At 36.6% G+C, this 25,767-nt stretch overlaps 2 pseudogenes; both read right to left on the bottom strand.

Annotated features, from left to right (window-relative positions):
- Positions 1-720: 720 nt before the first annotated feature.
- LOC131272962 (vomeronasal type-2 receptor 116-like) lies at positions 721-16,665 on the bottom strand (annotated as a pseudogene).
- Positions 16,666-17,769: 1,104 nt separating this feature from the next.
- LOC139437887 (vomeronasal type-2 receptor 116-like) lies at positions 17,770-24,737 on the bottom strand (annotated as a pseudogene).
- Positions 24,738-25,767: the final 1,030 nt, after the last annotated feature.

The following is a 25,767-nucleotide window of genomic DNA, read 5'->3' as shown; positions in this document are numbered from 1 at the left end:
TGGCATCCCAAGGTACTCAGGATAGAGAAGTAAAATATGGAGTAGAGTGGATTTACTGGTATTCTATTATAGAATTATTGTGACTCTAGCAATGGGAGAAATTATGTCATTGATGTGGAGACAGTGGCCATGGGGGTTGGTGAAGGCAGGGAGAGGGAAAAGGAGGTGTGATATGGGGGCATTTTCAGGCCTTGGAATTTATCCTGAAAGGTGTTGCTCAGACAGATGTAAGAAAATATGTATCCTGCCATAACCTACTGAATGGACTAGGAGAGAGTGTAAACTGCAATGTAAACTATAATCCTTGCTATGTAACAGTGCTCCAAAATGCATTCATCAATTGTAATGAATGTACCACACTAATGAAAGAAGTAATTGGTGTGGGAAAATTGGGGGTATGGGAAGTGGAGCCTCCTATATATTTTAATGTAATAATTTGTGTGATCTGTACATCTTTTAAAAATAAATAAATACATATTTAAGAAATCAAACAACAACAACAATAACAAAGAAAATCTTAGCAAGAGAAAAGGGAAAAATGTTTATTGTACTTTCCAGGAAAATTAATACAAAAGGAAATTGAGAAACAAAGAACTGAAAACCAAAGTGGAAGACTATATAAATATAGTAAGAACACACAAAAGTAACTAGAATATCAGTATTCAGTGTTAGATTAAATGTGACCAAAAAAAGGAACAAAAATGAAATTTAATGTTGAAAAGTTGGAAGTTTGTTGTTGTCATTCTCGTGATATTATTAGAGAGGAGAAAAATGCGATTCACTTCATAATTGATGAAGGTAAATGCAAGCAGCATCGTTTTGATTTTCTTCAGGCCTTCTATTTGTTGGAGGAAAATACTCAATTATAACTTAAGAACGCTTATTGCCTCCAGAATGTGGTTTATACCAGAGTGCATGCTGAGAGTTCCTATCTGGGCATAACAAAATAATATAGCACTTTGGGGCAAAGATGCAGCCTAGTAATCCAGCACTGGAAGCCAAGATGGAGAAGATCTCCACAGCTGCCATGACCTTCCCCTTGGTGCTGTGGTAGACAGGGAGGAAAGTGACCCAAACACTGCAGAACACCAACATGCTGAAGGTCAAGAACTTGGCTTCATTAAAGGTGTCAGGCAGTTTCCTGGCCATGAAAGCTACAGTAAGGCTCCCAAGTGCCAAGCAGCCCAGGTATCCCAGGACACAGTAGAAGGCAGTGGGTGAGCCCTTATTGCACTCAATGATGATATAACCAGGCTCAGAGTGTGCATCTTCATCAATGAATGGGGGAGAGGTTCCCAGCCAGATGCCACAGAGTGTCATCTGGATCAGGGAGCAAATGGGAATAACAATGTTAGGTGCTCCTGACACCAAACACTGCCTCATCCTTCTCCCTGGAGCAGTGATCTTGAATGCCAGAACCACAGTGATTGTTTTGGCCAAGACAGTGGACACAGCCACGGTAAACACAATTGCAAAGGTGATTTGTCGGAGGACGCAGGTGGCTGTGTTGGGACGACCGATGAAGAGTAAGGAGCAGAGGAAGCATAGGTTGAGGGAGATGAGGAGAATGTAGCTCAGAGTCCTGTTATTGGCCTTGACAATGGGAGTGTCCTGGTGCTTCACAAAGACTCCAAGTATAACAGCAGTGAGGAAAGAGAAACAAAGTGCTGTGCAGACCAGAGTCATGCCCAAAGGGTCTTCATAAGCCAGGAAAGCCACAACTTTTTGCATGCAGCGAGTTCTCTCACTGTTTGCATACTGATGATCTGGACATCTCACGCAGTGTTCTGTATCTGACAAGGAATGCAAATTGTCATCAGCCCATATTCAATAACTCTCTCCTATTCACTGGATCCAACAGAAAAAAAGTGGACCCAAATCGGTTCAGTTTGTGATGACTCTAATTAACTCCATGTTTTAATCTGCATGTTATCCTTCCCCCAAACTTTCTTTTAGACCTCAGGCTTTCTTTTAAAAATTCAGTGCTTCAATTTGATAACAGTTCCACTTTATTCACTGATGAGCTTCCATTCTTTTCTTTTTTAAAATATATTTCTTCATGTGTAACATATGGTCATAAAAGTAAACAAACCATAAGTGTACGCATTAAAGAATTATGAGGAAGTGAACCTGTGGGTAACAGCACACATGCCAAGCACTAGAACATACCCAGCATTCCAGAGGCCTCTTTTCTAACCCCTCTAAATTATTTACTCCCTCTCAAATCTACAAACAACCTACCTTCTTGAATTCTAAGCATGTAGCTTACTTCTGCTTGAGTTCTTTGACCAATATTATTTGCGACATCCATTCATTTCACCGGATATATTTACATAGTTCTTTCACTTTTCAAAATTGTATACAAAATTACTAATAAATGAACTTACACAAGAACTAAGTGTAATATAAAAGTTGTGAACTTACAAAACAAACATGCATCATATCATACAGGGTCAACCCACCACCAACACGCTGCATTGTTGAGAGACAAAATTGGGGAGCATGGAAAAGGTGTGCCAAATATATGGTATGGATGATGGCTGGTGGCGATATTCTGATGATATTATCTCATAATCTGTAACAAATGTTCCCCTATGTTTTGGTGTGTTGATGAAAGGGTGTTGTATGGGAATTCTACACGTGCTTGATAGTTTTTTAAGTGCCAACTTTGTGAAAAATTTGTTTGAAACTAATAATTGAGTGGGTTGGTGGTAAATACTCTAAATATAATAATATGGACTATAGTTAATATTAAGATTGTTATGATGTTCTTTCATAATTTAGATTTCATTCATTTTTAAAATATATTTTTATTTTATTTTTTCAGTCTAATATGTGCACCCAACGTATATTTCCCCTTTCCACTACCCTCAACCCCTAGTAACCTCATCACTGCTTTCTGCTACTGGAGATTTTACTCCTTTTTAACATGGCATATAAATGACATTCAACTTCCTTATTTCAAAGAGTATATTGTTTGCGAGGTTCTTCTGTGTAGCAGCACATCTCAGAAATTCATTGTTCTTGTAGCCAAATCATACCCCATTGTTTGTATGTACGACAGCTTGTTTATCCATTCATTTATTGATAGACATAGGGTCACTTTCACATGTTGACTATTGTGAAAAATGCTGCTATAAACATTGTGCACAATTATCTGTTTGAGAACATGTTTTCACTTTGTATGGGTATATACAGAGAAATGGAATTACCAGATCATGTGGTAATTCTACTCTTTAAGAAATTGACATACTGCTTTCTGCAGCAGCTGAACTATTTTACATTCCCACCACCAGTGTATAAGAGTTCCAATTTCTCTTCATCTTTCTGACATTTGTTATTTCATGTTTTTAAAACATAGTCTTTGTGGATGTGAAGTGTTATAATCTGTTCTCTTATAATGCTGAATAGAATTCTATTAATACATCATCTTTTATTTATCCATTTTATAGTTGATGGATTTTTAGATTGTTTATGAGTATTGGTTATTATTAAATCTACTGCCATGAACATATTTGGTACAATATGATGCTATAATTTTGGATCATATAATAAACAAATATTCGCCATTGCAAGAAATACCAAAGAGCTTTCCAAAGTTTTACACCAATTTACGATCCAGTTGTTCCATATTCTCTTCAACAATGGACACAGTAATGTTTAATTTTAGCTTTTATGGGGATGTTTGGAGCTATTTTATTATGCTTTTTAACTGTAATTTCCTTGTGAATAATTAATTAAGCACTATCACATATGTGCACTGTGTGCTTGGAGATATTTTGGTAAGGAGGGCTTGTTCACACATTGAACTATTTTCCTAATGAAATTTTTGCTTATCTTCTTTCTGTAGGAGCTCCCTGTATATTCTTGATGTAATTAATTGTTGACAGATCTATTTTAAATAATTTAATCCACTTGTGTCTTGAACATACATTGATGAACAGAAAATAACAGTATTAGGGTAGTTAACATTTATTGAATATTTCCTTTAAGGTTGATGTTACATTTGTTTTATTTAAGAAATTTTCGACTTTGAAGATGAAAATATTCTTTATGTTTCTTTAATATTTTTATTTTTACATTTAGAATTCCAATTTGCCTGATTTTAATGAATCTTTATGTGACGAGTTTGTTTCTGGATATGTCATTTTTTATTTTTTTTCTTTTCTATCCTATGCTGAAACAACATTATTGTGACTTTTTTAAGAAATGATGCAGGTAGAATAAGTACTTCAATTTCACTTTGTCTTAAAGTTTGTCTTTTTTTTCTTTTAACAGCAGAATGTGGGTTTTATTTTATCTTATTTTTTTAATTATTTATTTATTTTTTAAAAGTTACATTCAAAAAATATGAGGTCCCATTCAACCCCCCTGCCCCCACCGCCCACTTCCCCCACAGCAACACTCTCTCCCATCAACGTGACACATCCATTGCACCTGGTAAGTACATCTCTGAGCATCACTGCACCCCTAGTCAATGGTCCACATCATAGCCCACACTCTCCCATGTTCCATCCAGTGGGCCCTGGGGGGATCTACAATGTCCCGTAATTGTCCATGAAGCACCACCCAGGACATCTCCTCGTCCCGAAAACGCCTCCACATCTCATCTCTTCCTCCCATTCCCCAGCCCAGCAGCCACCATGGCTACCCTTCCCACACCCATTCCACATTTTCTCTGTGGACATTGGATTGGTTGTGTCCATTGCACATCTATGTCAAGTAGGGGCTTAGATTCCACATGGATACTGGATGCAATCCTCCTGCTTTCAGTTGTAGACACTCTAGGCTCCATGGTGTGGTGGTTGACCTTCTTCAACTCGATGTTAGCTGAGTGGGGTAAGTGCAATAAATCAAAGTGTAGGAGCTGAAGTCTGTTGAGGCTCTGGGCCTGGGTGTCATATTATCAGTCCAGAGATTCAAAACCCCTAAATATATCTAAAACCCCAGCACCAACTACAATTCCATTAAAGTAGCATGCAAGTCTTGTGAAAAGAGATCCCCTCTGAGTCCAATTCCATCACTCAGAAACACCAGCTCCAAAGAAGGGCCATCTGCCATGGCAGTGAACCCCATCTGCCATGACCATAGGACCCGTGGGTCTCTTTAGCCCTCAAAAGAACCAATACCTGGGGTTGTATCTACTTTATCTGTCTCTCAGACTCTGCTCAGTTGTGCATAAGGGCATTCCTTCTGACAACCTCCAGACTCTTTTTTAGAGACTCATAGCCTTATATTCTAATTTCTCCTTTCCATTTCCCCCTTACATTAGGTCAAACAGCATTTTGAAGTCATGTTATTATATGTAGACAGGGATATTCTGCTGATCCGTGTTGAACCTTTAATTCAAGGTGCTTTTCTAGTTGCCTCTTCAGCTGATATGTGGTAGTGATCCCTCGGTGCCAGGGAGGCTCATCCCCGGGTGTCATGTCCCACGCTGGGGGGAATGCACTGCATCTACATGCTGAGTTTGGCTGTGAGAGTGGCCACATTTGAGTAACATGAAGGCTGTCAGGAGGAAACTCCCAGGCACAGTGCTACTCTAGGCCTTATTCTTATTGCAGGTGTATAGGCTCAAAAGCATAGCCATAAGTACAGGAGCCCACTGTTGGGCCCTCCTTCCTTCCTGGTTCTTGCCGTTGCACCTGGGGGACTGCCGCTGCTCCCCCAGGATCCACGACAGTGGCCCCACGGCCGGGGCCCAATACCCCCCCCCCCAGCTATTGTTTTTAATTGTTTCCACTATGAGTATATCTAGACATTACTATATACCCTGGGCATATGCCCTGTATAAGACTCCCTGTCAACCATATATATCCTTTCAATAACATCCTATATCAGTATTCCTCCGCTGCCATTGTTGAACCACTCTGTGATCCAAAACTTCCTGTAAAGTCAATCCCAACATAATGTCAGCTTCACAAGAGTCTTAGATCACCGAAATTCATATATACAATATACAGTACTTCCCCAGATTCACCATAAAACCTTTTCCCTTCCACAGCGATAATCACTTAACTTGTTCGTATCATACTTCCTGAAACTGATGTACAGATTCTGAGACAATAGCTTTCAAACAAGATGACATCTGTGCTTACTATGTGGTCCATACTTTAGGTTGTACAATTTTCTAACTTTTTTAGTTATCCTATGTTTTGCCTTATGGTTTACATTATTAGTCTGTCGTCCCCTATATGTTTTTGAATTAATATTACATGTTTTATATTCACCTTCGTGTACTCTCACAAAACTCCTCTCTTGCCCCCATATTTACCTTGTTTCCATCCATTCCACATCCATTTTCCCCTCCCCTTGGGGCCCACAACGCCAGCCAATCTCGATTTTCCAAGAGGCCATGTCCAGAGATACTTGCAGCAGTATTCAGGGCCTGACTTTCTCAACTGCCCTAATGCCCTGGGACCCATCCTTTCTCACTAGAGATACAGTTCTCTCTATTTGATGGCATTAGTCCTCCCTGGGATGTGGGTCCACCCCACCTCTCACTTCTTGGGTCTCTTCTCAATGGTACAACCCACCTTGGCAAAATGAGCCTTCAGCTATTTGCCCTGAGTTCCTCCCGCATCAGACCATACCCCCTGAGCATCCTAAACAGGTAAACCTCCTACTTATACTTTGATACGATTTTCTCAACATTTTGTTCTCAATGAACACCTGACGCTCTCTCATGTTCGTATGTTGCCCTTCCCTCCCCCCAATTTTTGGACAATATTACCCCTCCGCCCATCCCCAGCCCCCCTCAAACCCACAAAGCCCCACCCGAAGGTAACCCCTTGCCCCCATTTTGTCCCTTCTTTATGCTCATACTTACCGCCAGCTCATCACAGATTCCACCCCTACAGACGTTAACTCACATCCTTCCTCCACCCCCCGATTTCCTGTAAGCCTCTTTTCCGGTGTCTAGCTCTCTGAGGCAGTTTGCTTATTTCATATCATTGAGGTCATGCAGTATTTGTCCTTCAATACCTGGGTTGCTTCACTCAACATAAGATTCTCAACGTTCATCCATGTTATCATGTGTGATTGTAGTGTATTTGTTCTAACAGCCGAGTAGTATTCCATTGTGTGTATATACCACATTTTATTGATTCACTCGTCTGTTGATGGACATTTGGGTTGATTCCAACTTTTGGCGATAGTAAACAATGCTGCTATGAACATTGGTGTACATTTATCTGTTTGTGTCCTTGTTTTCAGTTCTGACGGGTATATACCCAGCAGTGGTATTGCTGGGTCATATGGCAAATTTATGGTTAGTTTTTTGAGAAACCGCCAAACTGTCCTCCAGAATGGTTGGATCCTTCTGCATTCCCACCAGTAGTGGATGAGTGTTCCCCTTTCTTCACATCCTCTCCAGCATTTGTATTCTTCTGTTTTTTTCATAGCTGCCAATCTTATGGGAGTAAGATGGTATCTCATTGTAGTTTTGATTTGCATTTCCCTGATAGCTAGAGATTTGGAACATTTTTTCATGTGCTTTTTAGCCATTTGTATTTCTTCTTTGGAGAATTGTCTGTTTAAATCTTTTTCCCATTTTTTAAATGGGTTGTTTATCTTTTTGTTTTCAAGATTTATGAGTTCTTTATATATGCAAGTTATAAGCCTCTTATCAGATATATGGTTGCCAAATATTTTCTCCCATTGTGTGGGTTCCCTTTTTACTTTCTTGACAAGCTCCTTTGAGGTGCAGAAGGCTTTAATTTTGAGGAAGTCCCATTTATCTATTTGTTCTTTTGTTGCTCATGCTTTTGGTGTGAAGTTCATAAAGCCATTTCCTATTACAAGGTCCTGTAGATGTTTCCCTACACTGCTTTCTAAGGTCTTTATGGTCTTGGCTCTTATATTTAGGTCTTTGATCCAACTTGAGTTGATCTTTGTATAAGGTGTGAGATGGTAATCCTCTTTCATTCTTCTACATATGGCTATCCAGTTCTCCAGGCACCATTTGTTGAATAGGCCATTCTCTCCCAGTTGAGAGTGTTTGGTAGCTTTATCGAATATTATATGGCTATATACCTGAGGTTCTATATCTGAACTTTCAATTCGATTCCATTGGTCTGTGTGTCTCTCCTTATGCCAATACCATGCTGTTTTCACTGCTGTAGCTTTGTAGTATGTTTTGAAGTCAGGACGTGTGATTCCTCCTATTTCGTTTTTCTTTTTCAATATGTCTTTGGCTATTCAGGGCCTCTTTCCTTTCCAAATAAATTTCATAGTTAGTTTTTCTAGTTCCTTAAAGAAGGCTGTGTTGATTTTTATTGGGATTGCATTGAATGTGTAGATCAGTTTTGGTAGGGTAGACATCTTAGTAATATTGTCTTCCTATCCATGAACAAGGAATATTCTTCCATTTATTTAGGTCTTCTTTGATTTCCTTGAACAGTCTTGTATAGTTCTCAGTGTATAAGTTTTTTACATCTTTAGTTAAATTTATTCCTAAGTATTTGATTTTTTTATTTACTATTGTGAATGGTATTTGTTTCTTGATTTCTTCCTGATCTTCCTCATTATTGGTGTACATAAATGCTACTGATTTTTGTGCATTGATCTTATAGAACTCATTTATGAGTTCTAGAAGCTTTGTTGTAGATCTCTCAGGGTTTTCTATGTATAGGATCATGTCATCGGCAAATAATGAAATTTTGACTTCTTCCCTTCCAATTTGAATGCCTTTTATATCTGGTTCTTGCCTCAGTGCTCGTGCAAGTACTCCCAAGACAATGTTAAATAGGAGCGGAGACAATGGGCATCCTTGTGTTGTTCCTGAGTTTAGAGGAAAGGATTTCAGGATTTCGCCATTGTAAACAATGTTGGCTGTAGGTTTTTCATATATACTCTTTATCATATTCAAAAAATTTCCTTGTATTCTGATCTTTTGTAGTGTTTTTATCAAGTAGGGGTGCTGTATTTTGTCAAATGCCTTTTCTGCATATATAGATATAATCATGTGGTTTTTTTCCATCAATCTGTTTATATGGTGTATCACATTAATTGATTTTCTTATGTTGAACCATCCTTGCATAACTGGAATAAATCCCACTTGGTCATGGTGTATAATTCATTTAATGTGTTGTTGAATAAGATTAGCAAGTATTTTGTTAAGTACTTTTGCGTCTAGGTTCATTAGAGAAATTGGTCTGTAATTTTCCTTTCTTGTGGTGTCTTTGTTTGGCTTTGGTACTAGGATAATGTTGGCCTCATAGAAGGAGTTCGGCAATGTTCCTTCTATTTCGATTTTTTGGAATAGTTTCAATAGGAATGGTGTTAGTTCTTTCCGGAATGTTTTGTAGAATTCACCTGTGAAGCCGTCTGGCCCTGGGCTCTTCTTAGTTGGGAGATTTTTAATGACTGATTCTATCTCTTTGCTTATGATTGGTTTGTTAAGATCCTCAATTTCTTCTTTCATCAATATGGGCTACTTATGTGTTTTTAGGAATTTGTCCATTTCCTCTAAATTGTCATTTTTTTTGGAATATAGTTTTTCAAAGTATCCTTTTATGATAGTCTTTATTTCTGTGGGATCATTGGTGATATCACTTTCTCATTTCTTATTTTTATTTGTATCTTTTCTCTATTTTTCTTTGTTAGTCTCACTAAAGGTTTGTCAATTTTGTTGATCTTCTCAAAAAACCAGCTCTTGCTCTTGCTTATTTTTTCAAGTGCTTTCTTATTTTCTATTTCATTTAGTTCTGCTCTTATCTTTGTTATTTCCATCCATCTTCTTCCTGTTGGGTTACTTTGTTGTTGTTTTTCTAATTCCGTCAAAAGAGCAGTTAGTTCTTCAATTTTTGCTCTTTCTTCTTTTCTGATACGTGAGTTTATGGCTATAAATTTCCCTCTCAGTACTGCTTTTGCTGCATCCCATAAATTTTGGTACGTTGTGTTATCATTATCATTTGATTCAAGGTAGTCATTGATTTCTTTTGAGATTTCCTCTTTGACCCACTATTTTTCTAAGAGTGTGCTGTTTAATTTCCAAATTGTGGTGTGAAATCTGGGCCTCCATCTCTTGCAAATTTCCAGCTTCACTCCACTTTGATCAGAGATATTGTTTTGTATGATTTCAATCTTTCTGAATTCATTAAGCCATTCTTTGTGGCCTAGCATATGGTCTATCTTGGAGAATGTTCCATGTGCGCTTCAGAAAAATGTATATCCTGCTGTGTTTGGGTGTAATGATCTATATATGTCTATTAGATACAGCTCTTCTAGTATACTGTTCAAATGTTTTGTTTCTTTAGTGATTCTCTTTTGAGATGTTCTGTCCAGATTTGATAGTGGTGTATTAAAATCCCCCACTATAACTGTAGATGCATCTATTTTTTTCACTTAGTTTTTCCAGCGTTTGTCTCACGTATTTAGAGGCACCCTTGTTAGGAGCATAAATATTTATGATCGTTTGATCTTCTTGACAGATTGTCCCTTTCACTAAAATGTAGTATCCTTCTTTGTCTCTCACAATTGTTTCACATTTAAAGTCTATTTTGTCTGAAATTAATATAGCTACTCCTGCCTTTTTTTGGTTGTTGTTTGCTTGTAAGATTGTTTTCCAGCCATTCACTTTCAACCTCCATGAGACTCTGGGTTTGATATGTGTCTCTTGTAGACAGCATATAGATGGGTCATATTTCCTTATCCAGTGTCCCAGTCTGAATCTTTTGATAGGTGAGTTTAGTCCATTGACATTCACTGTTATTATGTTCAGAGAATTATTTGTGGTAGCCATATTTTGGTTGGATTTGTGTTTGTTATATTTTGTTTGTAATATTTTATTTTCCCTTTCTATTTTTGTCTTTTTTGTTGTTCTTACACTCTCCTCCATCTCTGACTGTCCTGTTTTTTCCTTTCTTCTTGCAGAACTCCCTTAAGAATTTCTTGAAGGGGAGGTTTCTTGTTGATATACTCTTTCAGTTTCTGTTTATCTGTGAATATTTTGAACTCTCCATCATTTTTGAATGCTAGTTTAGCTGGATAGAATATTCTTGGTTGGAATTTTTTTTCCTTTAGTGCCTTGACTATATCATACCACTGCCTTCTTGCCTCCATCTTTTCAGATGAGAAATCAGCACTTAATCTTATGGAGCTTCCCTTGTATGTAATGTTTTCTTTTCTCTTGCTGCTTTTAGAATTTTCTCTTTGTCTTGAGCATTGGATAATTTGACAAGTATATGTCTTGGGGTGGGCCTGTTGGGGTTTATGACCAGTGGAGTGGGCTGCGCTTCTTGGATATGTACATCTGTCTCTTTCAGTAGATTTGGGAAGTTTTCAGTCATTATTTCCTGCAACACTCCTTCTGACCCCTTTCCCTTCTCTTCTCCTTCTGGAATGCCTATAATGCATATGTTTGAGCGTTTTGCATTATCATTCAGGTCCCTAAGTCCTATCTGGATTTTTTCTTCCTTTTTATTGACCACTTCTATCTGTTTGATTTCCAATGTACTGTCTTCCACATCACTAATTCTCTGCTCTGCCTCTTCTAGTCTGCTGATATTAGTTGCAAGTGTATTTTTGATTTCTTGAATTGTGGTGTTCATTTCCATCATATCTGTTATTTTTTTGCGCATGTCTGCAATTTCCCCTCCAAGTGTTGTCTTCATGTTGTTAACCTCTTTCATTACTTCATCAAATTTGTCGGTGATAAATTTTCTGAGATCTTTCATTGCTTGTGCGAAGATCTGTTCCCCTTCCTGATTTTTAGTTTGTTGATTGGATTCAGCCATGTTTTCCTGATTACTGGTTTGATTTGTATTTTTTTGTTGCTGTCTTGTCATCCTTTTATCTTGACGGGTTTAATCAGTTCCTTAGCTTCTTTGTCTAGTCTTGGAGATTAATTAGCTGTTGTTTTTGCGTTAGTGTTATATCTTCTCTTTGTCCCTTTGTTCCTCTTATTCCAATTTCTTATTGCTGGTTAAGTTCACTTTAAAGGAAAGTATTAGTGCTGGGGAAAGGCAATTGTGTAAGGAAGGGAAAAGTGTAAAGTAGTATTGGTGATATATGTTAACAAAGCAACAATATGCGTTCTGGGAGGATGGAGGTTAGATCGTGTAAATTGTGTAGAGTTATAGTAGTAGGAAAGTACCTATAATGAGGTAGACGACTGAATATGGGAGGAATGTGGTACGTACGAAGAAGCTATAGTTTTCGTAAGAGAGGGAAAGAGAAAAGAGAGGTAATAGTTTCAAGGGTGGATACCAGATGGAAAACTAAACAAAGGTATTAGAAATTAGGAGTTAGATACTTTGTGGGTCAAAGAAAGGGAGGAGTGGGATATAGGAGAGATAGCAGATGGTGGAGGATATCAAGTTGTAGGGGAAAGGGAGTAGTGTAGATAGCCTTAATCTATTCACAGAGAAATGAGACAGTGAAGGATGAGGAAACCTATGAAATGTGAGGTGTTTCCTGCAGGACCTATTGTATTGTTAAGATAAAATAGAATAAGAAGAAGATCAGGGACAAGAAAGAGAGGATAAACAAAACAAAACAAAACAAAACAAAAAAACAAACAAACAAAACACACACACACACACACAAAGAACAGAAAACCCACCGCTGGGCTCGGCCAGGCTCCCCCAGCCGCCGCGCTCTGTGCTCCGCCCGGCTTGGCTCCACTACACCTCCCCACCGCTGCCGCTCGGCCCGCCTCAGCCCCGCCCCCCTGGCTGCCACCGCTTGGCCCGGCTCCGCCCCGCCCAGCCGCCACCACTCAGTGCTTGGCCTGCCTCGGCTCCGCCCCCACGGCTGCTGCCGCTCGGCCCCGCCCCCCGGCTGCCACCATTCGATGCTCGGCCTGCCTCAGCCCCGCCCCCCCGGCTGCCGCCCCTCGGCCCGGCTCAGCCCCCCCACCCCCCCACCGCCGCCGCTCAGCGCTGGGCCCAGCTCCCCCCGCCGCCGTGGTGCAAGACCCCTCGGCTCTGCCTACCCAAGGAGGGAATCCTCCACACGTAGCTGGAATGTCCGTATATGATTCATAGATGGATCTTCTCTGTTATCTTCCCTCCCAATCGATGTCCAGACACGTCTGGACCAGTAAAATTCCCGAAACAGCCCGGTCCCAAAGAGTCTCCAACTCCGCCCAGCCGATTCCCCACAGTAGCTAGTGACCAGGAAGTTAACTCAGCCGCCATCTTGCTCCGTCCCCCCAGAATCTTAAAGTTTGTCTTAGCTAAGTTTTTCTCCTGTTTGATTTCATGTGAATGATTTAATAAGTTTCAATTGCCTCAAAAAAGTTGTGATTTTAACAGCAATTGCATTGAATCAATCAATTTGAAGTATACTGCTACCTTTACAATATTGAATACTTTCGCTTATGAATATGGTTTTTCCGTCCATTTATTTAGTCTTCTTTAAATTTTTCTGAATGATTTTCTGTATCTTTATGTGCAGAAGTCTTTCAACACTTTGCTTAATATTATTTTTAGGCATTTAACACTTTCAAGATATTGCAACTATCATCCTGACAATTTCATTTTAGAAAGCCCTATGACTTCCATATACAAGAAGGATTTATATTATGCTTGTATTCAGACCAATAATATCAATTTATAAAATCGCCCCAATTTTAGACTTGCACAATAAAATCCTTCACAAAGTATGTCAACTATAGTTTATCCTTTCTCATAATTATTCCTTCCAATTCTTTTCCTGCCAATATTTCATTGGGAAAGAACCCCAGTGTATTGGTAGCTGTGTGAATATTGTAGATTTTTGTCTCTATCGATCTCCCAGGGACAAATGCTTCCAAATAATACTTGTTAATTTTCAGGATATGTCTTATAAGGGATTAAGATGATTCCCTTCTATTCTTATTTGATAAGTGCTATTTTTGTTGTTTGTTTTAAAAACACTGGTGGGTATTGAATTTTATTCAATGTTTTCCTGCATTCATCTAGATGACTGTTTCTACTTTTCAGGGGCATATGTACTGAATTACCTTGCTGCCATGAGAACACATCTTTATAAAATATAGCTGGAAACCTAGACTGCAATTTTTTTTCTTTAGTTTGTGAGTTTATGTTTAAAAAGCAAGACACCTGTAAATTTTCTATCTTGTAATGACCTTATAAGATATTGATACATATGGTAAATACTAATCATAAAATGAATTGAGAAGTTTTCCGATTTCTTTCCTATTCCTTGTAAGAGTTTAAGTAATTAAGTATTATTTTTGCCTTGAAAATTTGGTGGAATTCCCAAGTAAAGCCATTGCTCAATTTCAAAATGCATGAAAATGTTTTGAACTATGAATTCAATAACTGAAGGAGACATGAAACTTTTGAGATATTTCATTTTTTCTTGGGACATGTTTTGATAACTTTTAGGTTTCTGGGGATTTGTGTATATAATTTACATTTTCAAATGTATTGGCATGAAATTATTTATACTAGCATTTTATGTTACAAAATTCTGCACAGAAGGCAACTTTTTAAGTCCTGGTATTACATATTTTGCAAGTTTCATTTTCTTTAATACACCATTCTAGGGATTATTAATTAATTTTTCTAATTCTGGAGTTAAATTTATCTTTTTATCCTATCTATATTGTCCTTTATTATGTTTCTTTCTTATATTCATATTTTCTATCTTGCCTCCTTTTATGATTTCTTTGCTTTTATTATTTTAATTTTTGATGAATACTTAGATGTTCAGCTTTTTTTTCATTTAAATAAATATACTAAACTATTTAAAATTACATATTCGAGGATTATACAGTTTTCTCTGAAATAGCTAGTTTTAGCTCTATACCAATGAATTGAAATGCATTTTCAATTTCAAAATTTTCATAACATCTATTGTATTATCTAAATTAAATGAGTTGCTAAAAAGTATATTTCTTAATCTTCAAACATGTGGGAGTTGAAGTTTATGATTAATGCATTCTTTATATGTGCACATGGATCATATACTTGAAACTATTTTGTACCGATGTGTACATGAATCATTTTCCCAAATTGACTAATTGCAAGGTTATATCATTAGTCTGAACTCATCTCCAAAAAATAAAATAATAGTGTTTTGGAAAATTTAACTGCATATTAATCAAGAAATGATCATCAGAAATTCCCCACTGAAGATGCCATTCCAACAGGTAATATCATGAATATGGTTAATTTTTAGAATTGTATTATCAAGAAAAGATGGCACATTGATTTTCTGTCACATTTCTATGTTTCCATCACTATCATCAATGTTTTCTATGATTTAGTCATACGGATCCTTTGTTTTGCAGCTCTCTGAATCTATGAATAATACATGCAGTGGTGATTTGCCTTTCTCTCATTCATAAGAATTCTCCCAAGAGTTTATTGTCCCTTTATTCATCTTAGATAATACTAATGCTACTGCCTTTATGAAAAACTCCTTGGAACCACTTGTCCCAATGAAATCGCAGGCCCTTAAGACTCTATACATGCACTAATTGCAGGCTTTAAGGATTTTCACAAAGTATCCCTATGTTTTGTCCCCTCAGTCAGCTGTGAACTATGAGAAAGCAGAAAGTGAAACCCATTCATTGTGGCTGTGCTATATTGTCCTCATATAGCACGCCATGGAAATACTCATTCTTAAAACCATCACAAATTTTCTGAGCATCTGTTTTTCATCTCAGGGTTAGTTATGGGGAAACTGAAGATGATTAAGACCCAAGCTTTTGATACAATCTAAATATTCTTTCAAACAGGATGGAGAGCAGGTACTTATAATACAATATGTTAGTTACAGGATAAGGATGAAACTTAGTTTACTATTGTGGGTTCAGAAAAAGTGTTTCCTAGAGATGACTTTGCCTGCAATGTGGCTAAAGCTTATTAAATAGGATAGATTATTGCAGAGGAATGTCATTTCAATGGAAAATATTATGGATTATAAAATTAAATTGCTAAATGAAGGAAGGATGAATTTTGACTCTAGTTTCCTACAGAAACTTTTCAAGACCTTGTATAAGTGGGGGACATAAAGGAGAAGTAGGACTTTCTTCTGGGTATGAACTTACCTGTGTCATTGGAAATCTCATTCTTTGGGCATGCAGTACAAAGAAAGCAGCAGGCAGGCTTTCCCAACTGAGAGATTTTGCTGAATCAGGGAATGCACTTCTCACTGCATACTGAGTGGGGAGTCTGGGAAGAAAATAAAAAAAATGTATTAACAACTGTGACTTATAATTCTCCAAAATATAACACTGCTAGTGGTTTTGACTCATACACAAATTTAAATTTTAAATACATAAATCAATTTATCTGGAAGGATTTCATTTTCATGGTAACATGTGAAATAGATAATAATTTACAAACACATTATTTGAATAAATGTGTTTTTACCATCCATTTGACACTGGGTAAGAAAAATTTTCAAGTTGAAAGGCAAGATGTTAAATACCCACATGTGGCAATTTACTAAGCAGTAAGGAGGAAGAAATCCCCTATAAATAGATTTTCTTATATGTAACACAAAATATGATGATTGAGACATACTCACCTCTGAAAATCCTGTGTTCCACTCAATCATCTCCTCAGATATTGAAAATTGTTGATCATGTGGCACATCTGAGGCAAACTGTCCTACTTTAACTTTTAGAGCAAAACTTTCTGGGAAATTCCAAAAGTTAAGAATGTCAAACCGGGCATCCAATTTCCTTGCCTCATCCAAAATCATGCGGTCACCAACAGGATTTTTAAATTGTATGTTTTTCAGAAATGGGTTCAGCTAAACGAGACATCATTTTGTGAGGGAGTTTGTCGAAAGATTAAAGATTGAAAACCCAAATTAGGGAACATACATGAACCTATGTGAGCCCTGCTTCAAAATGCAAATTAATTATTAGCATCTAATGAACTAAAAGAAATAAAAGTGAATGGAGGGAAGATGGGAAAATATGGTGGCCAAGTAAGGAGTACAAGAAAGAGGAAGATATGAGCTATTTAAAGGATCAAGATAACCCTCCAGATGACAAAGGACTTGACACTACTAATCCTAGACTTCAAACAAATCTCCGTAATAAATTCAATGAGGCGAATAAAAGAATTAAGGATATTAAGAAGACACTGTGTGAGCACAAAGAAAAATTTGAAAGTATTCATCGAAAAACTACAGATCCTATGAGAATGATTAAATAAATGAAATTAAACACACACTGGAGACATATAACATCAGATTTGAGGAGGGAGAAGAAAAGTTCATTGAACTTGAAGGTATCACTTCTAAAAGTAAACATACAAAAGAACAAAGATAGGAAAGAACAGAAATAATTAACTGAGTCTCATTCAACTAAATGGCAGAAAGAGACATGGAACGATACATATCATTTGTTTTCCAGCAGGAGAAGATAAGGAAAAAGGGACAGGATTATTTGAAGAAATAATAGTAGAAAATTTCACAACACTATTGAAAGACTTAGATACCCATGTCCAAGATGCACAATATACTGCCATCTGAATAAATCCAAATAAACCACCTCCAAAACATACAGTAATCAGAATGTCAAATACCAAAAACATCAATGGAATTCTGAGAGCAGTAAAAGAAAAGTGATATATAACATAAAAGGGATACCAAATAAAACTGATGATTTCTCCTTGAAAACAATGGATAAAATAAGAAAGTGAAATGATATATTTAAGATACTGCAGGAGAAAAAATACCAGCTAAGACTTTATATCTGGTGAGACTGTCTTTCAAAAATGAGGGTGAGATTAGAAGAGCCATAGAAAAACAGTAGCTGAGAGATTGTATTACAGAGACTAGCATTATAGGAAATACTCAAGAGAGTGCTAGAGTCTGAAAAGAAAAAAAAGGAGACAGTCTTGAAAGAGACTCTAGAAATGAAGATTATATCAGTGTAATTAAGTAAAAGTGCCAAAAGTGTGGTGAAAATAAAATATGATTGATAAAACCCAAAGCTTAAAAAGGGTTAAATAAGAACTGATTTTACTGGAATAACATTAAATATTCATGGATTAAAGACCCAGTCAAAAGTCACAGAATGATGGAATGGATAGGAAAAGGAGAGCCATTTATAGGTTGTCTGCAAGAGTCTCACCTTAAAACCCAGATACAAAGAGATTGAACATGAAAGACTGGAAAAAGATATTCCCTGCATGCAGTAAACAAAAAAAGAATGCTTAAGCAGCTCTACACATATTGGATGGAATAGACTTTAAAAGCAAAGTTTTCATTACAGTCAAGGAAGGACATTATATATTAATAAAAGGTACAATACACCATGAAGAAGTAATAGTCAAAAATGTATGTAGACCTAAGCAATATGTCCCAAGGTACAGGGCAAAACTGAAAGAAGTAAAGTTAGTTCTACAATAATAGTGGAGACTTCAATACACCACTCTCAGCATTGGAGAGAACACTTGCACAGAGGATCCATGAAGAAACAAAGAGCTTTAATAATATGACAAATGGTTTAAATCCACTGGACATACACAGTGCAATGCATCCAAATACAGCAGGGTACACATTCCTTTCAAGTGCTCATGGATCTTTTTTCAGAAAGACTGTATGATGGATCACAAAGCAGATCTCAATAAATTCAACAAGATCTAAATTATACAAAACACTTTCTCTTATAATAATGGAATGAAGTTGGAAATTCACAAGAGGCAGAAAAGTGGGAAATTTACAAATATGTGAACATTAGACATCACATTATTAAATAATCAGGGGGTCAAATATGAAATTTTGAGTAAATCCACAAATAGCATGACATGAATGGAAATAGGAACACAATATATCTGAACCTATTGGATGCAATCCAGGCAGTGCTGAGAAGGAAGTTTAAAGTCCTCAATGCTTACATTTAAAGGAAGAAAGAGTTAAAGTCAATAAACTAACCGCTCAGCTGGAGAAACTAGGACAGCAAAGTAGTGACAAAGCAAGTAGAAGGAAAAAAATAAGAAAGATGAGAAGAGAAATAAATTAATTTGACAACAACAACAGAAAAAGTAGATAGAATTAACAAAACCAAAATTTGGTTCTTCAGGAAGATAAACAAAATTGACAAACACATATGTAGACTGCTAGAGGAAAAAATAGAGAAGATACAAATAAATGAATTACAAAATGAAAATGCAGACATTACTACCAACCACACAGAAATAAAAGACAGCATAAGGGGATCCTATGAACAATTGTATGCCAGAAAACCAGACAATTTAGAGGAAAGGAATAAATTCCTAGGAATGTACAAACTATGCTGTTTCTAAATGAAATAGAAGACCTCAACAAACTAATCACAAATAAAGAGATTGAAGCGCTCACAAAAACAACAACAACAAACACACACCAAAATGAAAATCCCATGACCAGCTGGTTTCACAGGTGAGTTCTTCCTAGCATTCAAAGAAAATTTAATAGGAATCTTACTCAAGTGTCTCCAAAAGTTTGAACAACAAGCAATGTTTCCAAACTCATTCTAGGAAGTCAATATCACCCTCATATCAAAGCCAGATAAAGATTTTTGGAAAAAAGAAAATTACAACCCCATTTCTCTAATGAGTATAGATGCAAATATCCTCAACAAAACACTGGATAATTGAATTCATTGACACATTAAAAGAATTATTCATTATGATCAAGTGGGTGTTAAAGAAGCATGAAAGTGTGGTCCAACACCAGAAAAACAATCAAGATAACACAACATATGAATAAATCAAAGAGGAAAAATCATATGACTTTATTGATTGATGCAGTAAAGGCATTTAACAAAACAAAGCATCTCTTCTAGATAAAAAAAATTACAGAAGATAGGAATTGAAGGAAACTTTCTTAACATGATAATGGCCATATATGAAAAACCTTCAGCTAACACTGTAGTCAAAGATGAAAGACTGAACGCTTTCAAAGTGAGACCATGAAGAAGAAAAGAGTGCCGACTGTCACTGTTGATTTTCAATATACTGCTACAGATTCTAGGTATAATGATCAGGCAAAAAGTAAATAAAAAGCATCCAAATTGAAAAGGAAGAAGTCAAATTTCACTACTGCAGGTGATATAATCTTATATCTACTACATCCAAAAAATCTACAATAAAGTTGCAGGAGCTAATAAAACGTTTCAGTAGATTGTGAGGATACAAGATCAATATGCATAAATGAGTGGTATGTCTATACAATTGTAATGTCACAATTGGAAGGATGAAGTAAAAAATTCCATTTAAAATAGCAAATAAGAGAATCTCATATTTGGGAATAAATTTCAACATAAAGTAAAACACATATTCATAAAACTATAATGCATTGTTAAGAGAATTTTTAAAAAGACATAAAAAATTGGAAGATCTTTCCATGTTCATGGATTGGAAGACTATATATAATTAAGATGCCAATTTAACCAAATTGTTATGCAGATTTAATGCAATCCCAATAAGAATTCCACCAGCGTTTTTGTAATTTTACGATTACAAAATTTTATTTGGAAGGGTAAGGATCCATATTATGGCCTGAAACATGTTCAAAAGGAAAAGTGAAGTTGGAGGACTCTCACATCCAGACTTAAAATCATATTACCTAGCTACAGCGGTAACAGTATCACGGTACAGGCATAAAGATACACACATAGACCAACAGAAATGAACTGACTGTTCAGAAACTGACCCTCACATCGATGGTCCAGTGATTTTTGAGAACCCACCCTGCGGGGCAAAACAGCCTATTGAGCAAAAGCTGCTGGGAGACTGGATATCCATAGCCAAAATAAAGAAACAGGATGCCTATCTTATATATTGTACAAAAAATGAACAAAAAATGGATGAAAGGAAAGAAAAAACCATAAAGCTTCTCAGGGAAATGTTGAAAAATGTCTTCAAGATCTGGAAGCAAGCTATGCATTCTTAAACCTTACCCTGAAAGCACAAGCATCAAAGAAAAATATGGATAAACGGGACATCCTGAAACCTAAACGCTTTTGTGATTCAAAGGAAATTGCCAGGAAACTGAAAAGGCAGCCTGTTAAATGCAAGAAAATATTTGGAAACAAGATATCTGATAAAGATATAATTTCCATTCAATTTAAAGAAATCATTCAACTCAATGGTAAAAGAGGAGGGATCCAAATTAAAAATGGGCTAAAGATTTTAAAAGCCATTTCTCCAAAGAGGACATTGGAAATTCAAATGGACAAAAAGAACATTAAAAAAAGTTCCATGACACTATCAAGGAAATGTAAATCAAAATGACAATGAGGTATTATCTCACACCTAATACAACAGTCATTATAACTTAAATTAGAATACAGTAATTGCTGGGAGGATGTGGAGAAATAAGAGTACTCCTTCACTGTTGGTGGGACTGTAAAATGGTGCAGTCTCTGTGGAAGACAGTTTGGCAATTCCTTAGGAATTTAAATATAGAACTGCTGTATGACCCAGCATTCCTTTACTAGGGATATAACTAGAATAACTGAACATTGTGAGACACACAGACATCTGCAGAGCAATGTTCATAGTGGCATTATTCACAATTATCAAAAGGTGAAAATGATCCAAGTGTCCATCAGCCTATGAATGGTAAACAAAATCTGGTTTATACATATGCTGTGGTAAGAAGAAATGAAATTGGGACACTTATGAAAATATGGACGAATCTTGAAGACATTATGCTACATGAAATAAGGCAGAAAAAAAGGACAAATATTGCATAATCTTATTAATATGAACTAAATATGAAAAATAAATGCATGGAGATAAATTCTAAGTGGAAGTTATTAGGAGATGAGAGGCGGACTGAAAAGGACTACTGATGCTTAATGTACATTGAATTTTAATTAACTTGACTCTAAAACTCGGAAATGGATATATGTGATGGTGACATATTAAAATGAATAGTAGTTGATTTGTAAATGGGATTGTGGCTGAAAGGGTAGTCTAGGGATATAAAAGTCAAATGAAAGTAAGCTAGAGAATAATCTAGGGGCTGAATAACAGTGAATCCATAGCTGGATGACAATTATGATTGATGGATCAGGTGTAAGGGTGTCCTTCTGTGAGCTATTCTAGTTGTGTGTCACTATTTCAATGTGGTGAGAATGTGGATAAGCATGGGAAAAATACAATTCGTGTGACCCCTTGACTGTGGTTATCAGCATTACGGTAATATTCTCAACTCAATGCCAAAAATATACTGTGTTGATAATGGTGAGGTATGGAAAAGTTTGGCATATGTACACTCTGGACAACAATTATTGATAATAGTCTGATTATATTATCTCATAATCCATATTAAATATTCCACCGCTGTGTGATGTGTTGGTGAATATATGTTGCATGGGAATTCTGAACACATGTATGATTGTTTTGTAACTTCACAACCTCTATAATAAAAAAAATATAAAAAATAATGTGGAGGTTTGGGGGAAAATATACCAAATATAAGATATGGACTATAATTATTAGTAATATTTTGATGACACCCTTGCATAGCTTGTAACAAAAGTTTCAAAACAATGCAAGATGTTGGTGGTCGTGTGATGTATGGGACCGATATATGATATGCATGGCTGTTTTGTAAATTCATAGCTTTTACTATACATTTACTGTTTTTCCATTTTCATGTATGAATATTTCAATAAAATAAAATGTATGGCGGTCTAACATGTCATAAAGTCAATAAAATAATACTCAGCTTGTGCAGAAACCTTCAAAGACAAGATAATAATACAATCTATAGATGTGGGTTGCAGAAAATCTTAAGGTAGATTATACCTAACCATACTCATTTACTCTTTGAATTCTCCCAGAGTATCATATTGCAAAGCATGGCTATCAATATCTAAAGTGGTTGTAGAACTAAATGTGATAATATAAGTATAATACAAAGCACTGTCTAAGAAGTCTAAAAAGAATTAATTCCTGTTGTCATTTAAGTGCCTCGTGGAAGATGTCTTGATATTTACTATTTAAAACATTATTTGGGAAGGATGTTGAGGTCCTTAGTAACAAAAATTTTGAGTTTGATTGTAAACTCATTTCCTCCATGCCAATGGCATTTTCTTTTTGATGACCATTTCTACCTAAGACTAGATTTACCTCCTAGACGCTAAAACAAGTACAGTGAATTCTGGGATTTTGGAGAAAAAAGCCTAATCTATAATCTTGAGCACATACTGCACTCTAAGAAAGTCACATTTATGATATGTTCTAAAAAACACGTGCTATCAAATGGAAGAGACATTACCTGCCAATGCTCAACAATAAGCCCATCTCCATTTTCCACTGACTGCATTTCTACTCATTGAAGAAGCATTTCCTGAAGGCTCTGAGCTACAGCATACACTGCATTATACACATTATAACTTCCTTCATTCATGTCCTTGTCAAACTGCCATCAAGGCATCAACTCCAAGGAGACATTGGGAGGACAATTTTCCAGAGTGTTACAGTCAGATTCAGAAATCAAGCAATCAAAAGACATGACCCACAATTTAGTAAGGTAAAAGTCTTCTGGGTATTTTACAGGGTTAACAGTCTGGATAAAAGTTTTGAAACCCGGTATCTCACCATGGTGCTGTGAAAAAATGAGAGTCCCATGGAATGAGTCAAGGAAAACGTCTCCTTCACTTGTGGTAACATCCCATTTTGAGGTTGTGATCCAGACTTTCCCTATCACTAACAATCTCCATCTACAAAAACTCAAACCCATTAATGAGTCAGAGTCACCATAAATGACAACCACTTTCGCTGATGATTCTTTGATACGTAAATGATATGTCCAGTGGAATGAGAAATATGATCTCTCAGTGATGCGGATCATTTCCACAAAGGCTGCACAGACTCCATTCCTGTCCATCTCTTCTCTCAAGTCCCATAGAAACTGGATACCTCTCTTGTCTTCTGAGATGACTAGCCCCACCCATGTCCAGCTGAAATGCAGCGTCAGTGAAACCATGCCAGGGGCCAGAAAGGTATCCTTGGGAGCCATCTGGTAGATTGATGAAAACTGGCCATCATCACTCAGATTAGGATCATAAAAGCCATAGGTAAGCTACGGGGTAAGGAGAAAATAAATCCATATGAAGAAGAGATTTGGTGAACTACCCTCTCAAACCCAATAAATATTCAGCATTCTTAGAAACAGAGAAGGAAAGACTTGTACTTTCTATTTTCTAATCATCTTCTAATTCCTGGGAGAGTTCTAGAAAATAATTCATCAGTATTTGAGGTCTGGGGAACTCCTTTGTCTCTGCCCCCCTTGCCTGTTTTTTTTCCCCCTTCCTTATCTTTTTTAAATGTTACATTAAAAAAAATATGAGGTTCCCATAAACCCCCCATGTCCCTCACCTCCCTTGCATTTATATATGTTCCATATAAAGGTCATGTGCACATCCCACCAACTCTCTGTATAATGGTCACACCCTTTCAGAGACGTACAAACATGATTCCGTATTTGAACTTTCCTTTTAAGTTTCCTGAAAATTGCAACAAAGGATACTTGATTTATTCTCCCCCCACTCCACCCAGGCTTACCTGTGGAATTCTGTAGAGTTCCAGCAGTGTCCCAACCTGAACGGAAAGTGCCCATGTTATTCCTGTAAGGGCTGCTACCGACTTGCTTTCTTTCCTACAGTTGTAATTAGGGTTGTACTTGTCCAGCACAGATTGCCAAATGATGGGACTTTCCAAAGTCCTCTGTTCACTGTGCATGGCATTGTAGATATCAAATCCCAGGGAAATATTGGGTAATAGATTGGGGTTCCTGTTGATCTCTTCGATGGCAAAAAGCATGGCCAGAACATACTGGTAGTTCTTGGTTAGAAACCTTTGTGGTGGGCACAGGGATATGTAGGCAAAAGACACAAATCATGATTATCTACTAATCCAATTCAATGACCAAATTAAGGAGGAAAACACACTGAATTCAATCTAGACTCAGTCTTCTGAATTTGCAGAATTTTAGCTAATGCTAAAACCTAAAAATTTCTATAAAGCCCTAACTGAAATTCAACCTATGTGGGGAAAGTTGGGAGTAGCGACAATGGAAAATGTAATGAGTGGAAAAGCAGACCACCTTCATGGTAGGATTTGTTCTTTAATTCTGGAACCAAAATCCTTTTTTCATATTAATATATCATTAAATGGTTTGTAGAATGTCAGCAAACTTGTCATGAGTTTGAAGAGGGATTAATTCCAACTACAATGTGAATCTCCTTGACAGATCAGATCCACAAAACAGGCAGAAGTGGATGGGACAGACAGAGTGACCCACAGAAGACTGACAGTCAATTAGCCTAAACATTTACCCCACCAAATTTTGGATCTTTCCTCATCAAAAATCAATGAACTATGAAGAGTCTCAGAGACCCAGTGAAGGAGGAATCAGGCAAGGTAGGAAGATTTGGGAGAAAAAAAATGATGGAGAAGGAATTGAATATTACGTTTACCTAATAGGAGAGGAAAAACTTTAGGGTCTAAGACCAACAGCATCATAAATTCTAAAAAGTCTATCATCTGTTTGCTAACTAAAAAAATAAAATCCTATTATTAATAATTAATCAAGATTTTTTTCCAAATAATCCTTAATCTTTTCATCTTTTCTGCAGCTTGTAGTAAGTTCCCATTTATTTATTAGGAAATCATCATCCAGACCAAAGGAAATACCTTTCATTTTTATTACTTTGATCTGAAATTGCAAGAAAAATAAAAATATCTTGTATTTCTTTCAAAAGTCCTATTGTTCAGGTTTGATTAAAATATGACTAACTGTAGCTTACTGCACCCTGTTTGTTTGACAAGAATGGATATTTTTCAGTAGTAG

Source organism: Dasypus novemcinctus, chromosome 30 (assembly GCF_030445035.2).
Source record: "Dasypus novemcinctus isolate mDasNov1 chromosome 30, mDasNov1.1.hap2, whole genome shotgun sequence".
Lineage (NCBI taxonomy): Eukaryota > Metazoa > Chordata > Mammalia > Cingulata > Dasypodidae > Dasypus > Dasypus novemcinctus.
The sequence above is the reverse complement of the archived record's forward strand: the minus strand, read 5'-3'. Positions and strand labels throughout refer to the sequence as shown.